Genomic DNA, 8,263 nt, shown 5'->3' with positions numbered 1-8,263 from the left:
ATGTGGCTTATGAACGGTCTTCTTCCATTACGGAACACGAACCTTCAAAGAACCAATAGGCCGCTCATGCATAAATTTAGTACGCATCTCAACCTGTGCGGGAGCTTTATTGCTAGACCGAGACCTCGCATGGCGAGAAGCGAGCGATTCATGTTCATCAGCCATTCCACCTGGAGTGATAAGAGTCATCTTGTTAGGATAAGTGAATAAGACTTTTACTCTGGTTTTCGAAAAGCCAATTGCGATCGAGAAAGGACATGACGTTGATGCCAACGAAAGAGGGCTAAATCCATTAATTCTGAAAAGAAAGAATCGGACAAACCTATAACAGGTCCTTCCCCATCAGTATCTATGTCCACATATTCCTCCTCAGAAGTCTCATCCTCATCGCCAGTAGGAAGAAGCTCTTCATCATCCTCCATCCTATCTCTGCTCGAAAGGGAAGGTTTGGCAGGCTTTTTCCCCTGCTTCCTCAGAAGCTCGGCCCTACGAGTAGCCTGGATAGTGACTTGAACCAAATGCTCAGCCTCCAGCTCTGAAAGACTCCTCACGCCTAGGAACTCATTGGCAGAAAGGAACCACTTGCAACTGAGAAAAGTAAGAAACGGCTTGCGCTTAGATGAAGGAAGAGCGAAGTAGGCTCTAATACAGCCCACCATAGTCCAAAGCCATGCCCGAACACCGTCAATAAGCCCTCCCTCGGTCTTCAAACCACGGCTCGGATTCCCAACGTATAGTTGGTCGTAACGAAACTGGCGAACAAAACGGCACAGGAGGTAAGGCTCTATGTGACAATGATTCTTTACCCGAAGAACAAGATACCCAATGCGGATGTTCACCAACCAACGGAAACAACCAACGTCAAGAGAAGTTCGACCAGTTCTGGGCTTCTCCTCATCAATCAAAACGTCACCATAACGACCTAAGAAGCAAGGAAAATACTTGAAGAACTCCCAGCTCTTACGAACTTGAAGCTCTCGCTGTACATCAGTGAACGTCTTCCCGAGCCATTTACTCCTTTCCAACAGTTGCACGAAAGGAACGAGAACATCAACAATGCTAGGCGCCGACATCAAATCGGGACGATGAAGAGCGAACCAAGCCATCAGGTATGTATACGGAAGTTCGACCTTTACAGAAACAAGCTCGACCGACGGTTCAGGACCCTCCTGCGTAAAACCATTGACCAAATATCTAAGTCCACAATGGATACCGGCAACCATTGCCGGAAGCAGAGAAAGTTCCCTCCCGTAAGCTAATTGAACAGCAGGGAAGAGCACCTCGAGAGGTAAAGCGTCAGAAAACTGATATGGAACGACGCACTTCTTCAGCCAAATAACCAGATAGCCTGCTAACAGAGTCCTGGGCTGAATAGACTTCTGCGCATGACAAAGGAACGTCCGAAACTTGGTCCCTGCAGGAAAAGTCCCCTCAACACCGACAGTAGTATAAGAACAAGTGTCGGCCTTTTCGATCAACTCATTAATGGAAGAAGGTGTCAAAATGTCTAACTCACGAATAGCCTCACTGGGTCCACCCTCCAAATGCTGGAATAAATAAACAGCAAACTGCTTCAAGCTGATCTGTCTCTTCCTCTTCGCTTGAGTAGCAACCTTGATTAGAGGGTATGATAATGGCATGTGAGATCCCAAAGAGTATCGTAAACGTTGGGAATGTCCTTCTTCAGCCACTCCAATTGCAGATTCGAGGGAAAGTACTCCTGATACGGAACATCCCCATCGGAAGGCCAAAAACTTGGTGCATCTCGTGTAAAGCTAACCCTAACTCTCCACCGCAAGTCAGGAAGGTGTTACTATCAGGGACATATGTTTCCAATAATGCTAGAAAATGGCGACAACTGACTGGGAATCCATACATGGTAGCTCGAATGGGCGCATACAACCCGCTGCTTCTCAGATCACCCTCCAAACGTCCCAAGACATAACTAGTCATACGGGTCCACCATCCCTTAGGTTGTGAGTAAACCCAACCAAAACATCTGAAATCCGGTGGAGGTAACTTCCTCCCGAGCTTAGCCAAGCGATTCCTCACAGTAGGAGCAGCTGCTGATACCTCGTCTGGGGGTGCGATATCAAGACCCAGAATCCTTGGTCGAAGATCGCGAATATAATTGTACTCATCAGAACCAGGAGTCTTGTGATGGGAGATATATCCACAATGAACCCGGTCAGCATCATCTGTAAGGTTCCAGGACATCTGTCACTCTACGGCCTGCCCCTCCAAATGAGTGAAGAATGCTGATGAGGAATGGAAGAAGTATAAAGGAGAGCTCCTTCATCATTATTCAGCCAATGCTCATCAGTAAGAATCAACCTAGCCGGGTCCTCAATGTGATCTCCGAACAGAAAACTAGGCTTCTTTAAAGCCTGAGTAGAAATAGAGTCCGTGGTAAAAGGGGCATCCGTGATCAGCTGGCGTAAGGAATGATGTCCCCCATCTCGTAACAAACGGCAGGATTCATCGGAACGATCTCTATCAAACTGATGGAGTAGACCAATAGCCTGCCTGATGGCAATAGAAGAGAAAACCTCCCCACTACAACCAGTAGTAGCATGAGATGGAAGACTGTCCGCAGGGAATTCAACTGCAACAAAACAAGGATAGAGTCAGAAAATTATCCATGAATTATACAAGGATTAAATCATCTCACAAAGGATCGAGATAAGATCATCCGCGGGGCGATGGGCGAGACGATTTTGAGTGTCTTACACTGGAAAGGCGGCATGCATCATCACATGAGTGACGTGGTTACATATCCCGACCTACACAGTATAAGACAACACAAAATCACCCCAATACGCCAGAAGACTTGAATTGGCCAAGCAAAACAAGTCTGAAACCTCGATCCCCGTGAAGGAGGATTTCAGTTCTTCCCGAATGACCCGCGAAGGGGCCAAACGAGGGTATACTAGAACCACGAATTTCCTGAAACCTTGATCCCCGCGAAGGAGGATGTCGGTTCTTCCTGAATGACCCGTGAATAGGCCAAACGAGGGTATACTGGAACCACGAATCTCCTGAAACCTCGATCCCCGCGAAGGAGGAGGTCGGTTCTTCTCGAATGACCCGTGAAGGGATCAATCAGGGATACAGAAAGTATGAATGCTCACCCCCGAAAGAGGATGCCGCTGAAGAGGATGGGATCAATCAGGGATACAGAAAGTATGAATGCTCACCCCCGAAAGAGGATGCCGCTGAAGAGGATGCCATGGGAGCCTCTCTCGCTATGCTGCGAAAGGGAGCGACTCCTATGAAGTCGATGTCGACGCGGAGACATGAAGAATCTGCAATGAAAATCAACGGGTCAGGTACAATCATAAATCTGAACACCCGAAAGTTAAAAGGGAAATTAAGAACTTTAACTAAAATCCTATAAAATAAATAGGATTATATAGTTGAAGTCTAATTAAACCTATGAGTTTTATACGTGCAAACAAAGAGCTCAAATTGTAGTATAAACCCTCTTGATGAAATTTTTGGTGAAATGCCCAAAATACCCCTCGTGTTCAAGGCTAAATTCTAGTCAAGGACACGCTCAAATTGGATCATGATCATCATATTTGTCCATATAACACCCCTAATATCCCACAATTTTGGTTAAGTTTTATAAATAAACCCTTTTGTAAGATTTAGCCAATTTTGTAAATAGACCCCTCCACAAATTTCGGTCTAGCTTCCACATATCCTTCCCAAAGTTTTGGCCATAGATTTGTGATCTAAACTTTAGAAATTTTAGCCCTAAAATTTTAGCCCCTTTTACAAATAAACCCCTCTACAATATATGGTTGCCTTTTGCAATTAAACCCCTCAACAATGTTGATTCTTTTGCATGAAAACACCCCTCAAAGTTTGGCCAAATGGGCATGAAATTTCAGTCCCAATTTTCAGTCCACCTTTGCACAAAAATCCTAAATTTCAGTCTATTTTTGTATAAAAGTCCCTAAAATTTCGGCCATATTGCATTTTTACATAAAAACCTCACAAATTCCGGTCCATACATACAACCCATCATCAAGATCCTATCTTTTTCACAAAACCCAACCAATGAGAACAAAAAGCTATGATCTTGGTATGCGAATTCATGTCATACTCCCATTACAAGCATAAAGTTGCAATCTTTCTTAAAAAAGAGGGGAGTTTTGAAGGAAAACTTATCCAAATCAAGAAACCCCCTTTGAGCTTGAAGATGAAGAAAAAACCATAGATTGAGAGGAGAGATTTTCGGCCAAGAGGAGAGCACCAAAAATCCGAATTTTTTTTGTGTTGAGGGGTTTTAAAGAAGAGAGTTTTAATGGGTTTAGAGTTCTTAAAGGAGGGAAACAATGGTGTTTGGATAAGAAGAGGAAGAAGATGGAGTTTAAGGGGGGAAAAGGACACTCTTTTGAAAATTTGAAAGAGGGGGAAAGTGCATAGTACAAAAGAAGACAAAAGAAAGGGAGGGGGGGGGGGGGTGTCTCGGTTTTTGAACCGAGACACCCTAGGGTGTCTCGGATTTGGCCGAGACACCCAAGGGTGTCTCGGCCAAGGTTGAGACACACACAGGTGTCTCAACCCAATTCGAGCCCCCGGTTATGTTTTTCAAGCCCGAATTTCGCCCATCTTCGTCGGTTATTGGGTATTTTGACCAAATCAATGTAGGCATCGAAAAATACCTATAGGTATCCACACACAGCTCAAGACGGAAAAAAGATGACGAACGTCGTTATCCGAACTATCTGACACCGACCAATGCATGAAACAAAACGGCCAACGCTAGATGGTCCACGTGCTCACCGGCCACCACCAAGTGGCCAACACGTTCACCATTCACCTCCAACTTAATAAAATTTATGATGCAAGTTGGTGAAGCGTACGAGTCAACGTAACACACAAAATGGCAAAAGACAACACAGCTAGGAGTTGTGTTTCACCCAAAAGGGGCGAAACACCATGTGTGACTCGCACATACATGTGTGGCTCGGCTATTGGAAGTTGTACGTCTTTTCGTCAGCTTTCCAACACATCTTGAATCACCTCATTCCGAGATCGAAAGAGAGAGTTAGAGCCAAAACACCCGAGGTAGTACGAACGGGCTCGCATGGCTGCGAGCCACCAAATGGTGACTCGCACCCATGCGAGTCACCAAATAGTGGCTCACACAAAAAGTGATATTTTAGCCATGTTATGATTTGATTATGAAGAAACTCAAAACACAAAAGTTGTAGGTCTTTTCGTCAGCTTTCCAACGCATCTTGAATCAACTCATTCCAAGACCGGACGAGAGAGTTAGAGCTAAAACAACCGAGATAGTACGAACTGGCTCGCATGGTTGCGAGCCACCAAATGGTGACTCGCACCCATGCGAGTCACCAAATGGTGGCTCGTACAAAAAGTGATATTTTGGTCATATTGTGATATGAGTCTTAAGAAACTCAAAACACAAAAGTTGTAGGTCTTTTCATCAGCTTTCCAACTCATCTTGAATCACCTCATTCCGAGATCGGACGAGAGAGTTAGAGCCAAAACACCCGAGATAGTACGAACTGGCTCGCATGGCTGCGAGCCACCAAATGGTGACTCGTACCCATGCGAGTCACCAAATGGTGGCTCGCACAAAAAGTGATATTTCGTCCATGTTGTGATTTGATTCTGAAGAAACTCAAAACACAAAAGTTGTAGGTCTTTTCGTCAGATTTCCAACGCATCTTGAATCACCTCATTCCGAGATCGGACGATAGAGTTAAAGGCAAAACACCCGAGGTAGTACGAAATTGCTCGCATGGCTGCGAGCCACCTCGCTGAGTCACCTAGATCTGGGCCCAGATCTGAGCCCAGATTTGGATTGAAATGCCTATAAATAGAGAAGGAAGGCTCATTGTTGCAAGGGTTGGATTTTTGGAGGGGAAACTCTGCTGGATTAAAGGCTCAAGACTAAAAAAATGTTGGAGCTTTGGAGCTTTGAAGACTCGGACTTTTCAGATCTGGTTCTTGGCGATCATCCACGCCAAATAAGGCAGGAGTTCGAGAGAGATCAGATCTGAGATCTACACGGTCATCCTCCGGATCAAAACTTGGTTTTTGATCCCGAGAAGAGTATCGATTTCGCTTGGTCGATTTCGATTACTTAGGGCTATTATTTCCTTAGTGAAATAATCCCCTCGGCTGTTATTTCCTTTATGAAATAACACCCGTCATACCGTGTAGATCCGACTGGATCAAGATCGCACGGTGGTCCACGGATTAACCCCGGTGCAGGCGAAGAACGCACACAAGCAAGAGACCGCAAAACAGGATCTTGTGATTTGTTCGAACAAAGGAAAGTTGTAATCTTTTTTCTTTCTTTGATTTTGTTGTAACCGGATCTTATAAAAAGACCGGATCTTTTGTAACCGATAAACTATTGCTTAAGAAAACAACGACGTCAATGAAAACGATTTTTCCCGCGAACAATCTGGCGACCACAGTGGGAGCCACCGATCTCGCTGCCGAGATCGTTCCCGGTCGAGGAGGAGGTCGAGTATGAATTCGACCAACAAAAGTTCGAGGAGTATTTGTCATCCTCGTCCGGATCCACCTCCCCCTGCAAGTCCAAGAAGTTCTCCTCCAGGAAAAAAGTCCGTTGGTACGAAGAAGTGCAGAATACCAACGAAGATCTCACCCCAATTGATGCCAAAGTTGCATCGGGTGAAGCTCCACCGACCTCCAACCAGGTCAAGCCTGTTCTCGCCAATTCCTCCACCATTGAGGGCGCAATGACTCTCTTAAAGAGAGCCCGTCAGAGGCGACGTCAACGCCTGGCGCGACAATTCGCAAAGGCGATGGAGTCTACTGACGGAATCTGCTATAACGCGGATCTGAAGAACAGGAGAGGCAAACAGCCTCAACAAACAATGAATGGCAGCTCCTCCAAGCCGCCAACGAAGTATCGATTTCGCTAAATATAGACTGCAGAAGCAAGCACGGGATCAAGTCCAGGAAGCCCGTAGAAGCCCGCAGAAGGAAGAGGCCAAAAATCCGCCCCCACCCCGCCAAGTCTGGAGGCCGAAGTCTGAAGCGGCGATTCAGGCTAAAAAGCAACATTTGCAGCCTTCAGCAAAAGTTCAACCTCTGGCGAACCAACCTAAATCGCCAATAATTCAAATAGTTACTCCGGGAGATCACGCAGAATCATCCCGAAGAAAAAAGTCAATTTTGGAGCGCCTCGGTCCACTTCCCGATGGACGATGCAAAGCTCCAGTTCAAGAACGTTTGGGCCCGATAAAGACGTCCCGAACGACTCAACATGCTGGGAGTCGCCGCCACCCTCAACATGACAAAGAAATCTTGGCAGCTAGGCGCACCAATTTGCGCATTGAAGTCCAAGAGCCCGCTAAGAACTCACGCCCACAAAGGCATGTTTCGAGGCGCGTGACTCTTAAAAGCCCAAAGAAGGCAGTTCGCCCTCAGAAGGAAACATTGTCGTCTGATGACGATAGCGTTATACCTGAGAAGTCGTGCCAACACACGATAGGTTACTCCGACCTTCAAACTGACGAGTTGTACTATCGTGTTGGGGGTACAAGTAAAACCAGGAAAAGGAGTCCTCGAGAACTAAAGACTCAGTGCCCCTGTTCCAAACTCATTCGGGCAGTATTATCTGAGTGCAACTGCATCAAGACAGTCCCCGAAAGAATTTCGGTTTTCGAAAGGCTCAGTACCAAAACGCCAAAACCAAGGCCTAGGCGTTTCTGACAAAGAAGAACAGTAGTTGAAGATGGAGGATTTTCGAGGGTCACCACTAATATGACTAGCAAAGGGACATCGACATAGGATAATCCCGAGTTGATTCCGGAAGCACCCCGGCGTGTAACCCGTCTGCAGTCTGGAGCCATCATACGAGGAACTTATGGTAGGATTCGGACAATATTACCTTCAGAAGATGAAGAATCGGATGCCTGCTCTGCAGTCGCATCAGATAATACAGTATCCAGCGAAGGAACAAGTGGCCAAAATGCTCGAAGAAGCCATGGCTAAACAACAGGAGAGATTCAGGTTCGAAATGCAGATGGCCATGCAGAATATGAGAGAAATGCATGACCAACAAATCCAAGCGCTGACAAACCAGCAAGGCAAACCGAGTAATCGTAACCAGGTCAATTAAGAAGATGAAGACACAGATGCGAATGAAGCTCATAATGCCAATAATCCTCCCGTCAATGCAGGGGGTGGTAACGAGAATGCTAGCGAAAACACAGGTGAAAGTTTGAAGATTAAAAACCTCGAG

The sequence above is a fragment of the Asparagus officinalis genome, chromosome 10, assembly GCF_001876935.1.
Source record: "Asparagus officinalis chromosome 10, Aspof.V1, whole genome shotgun sequence".
Taxonomy (NCBI): Eukaryota; Viridiplantae; Streptophyta; class Magnoliopsida; order Asparagales; family Asparagaceae; genus Asparagus; species Asparagus officinalis.
This window is presented reverse-complemented; position numbering follows the sequence as displayed.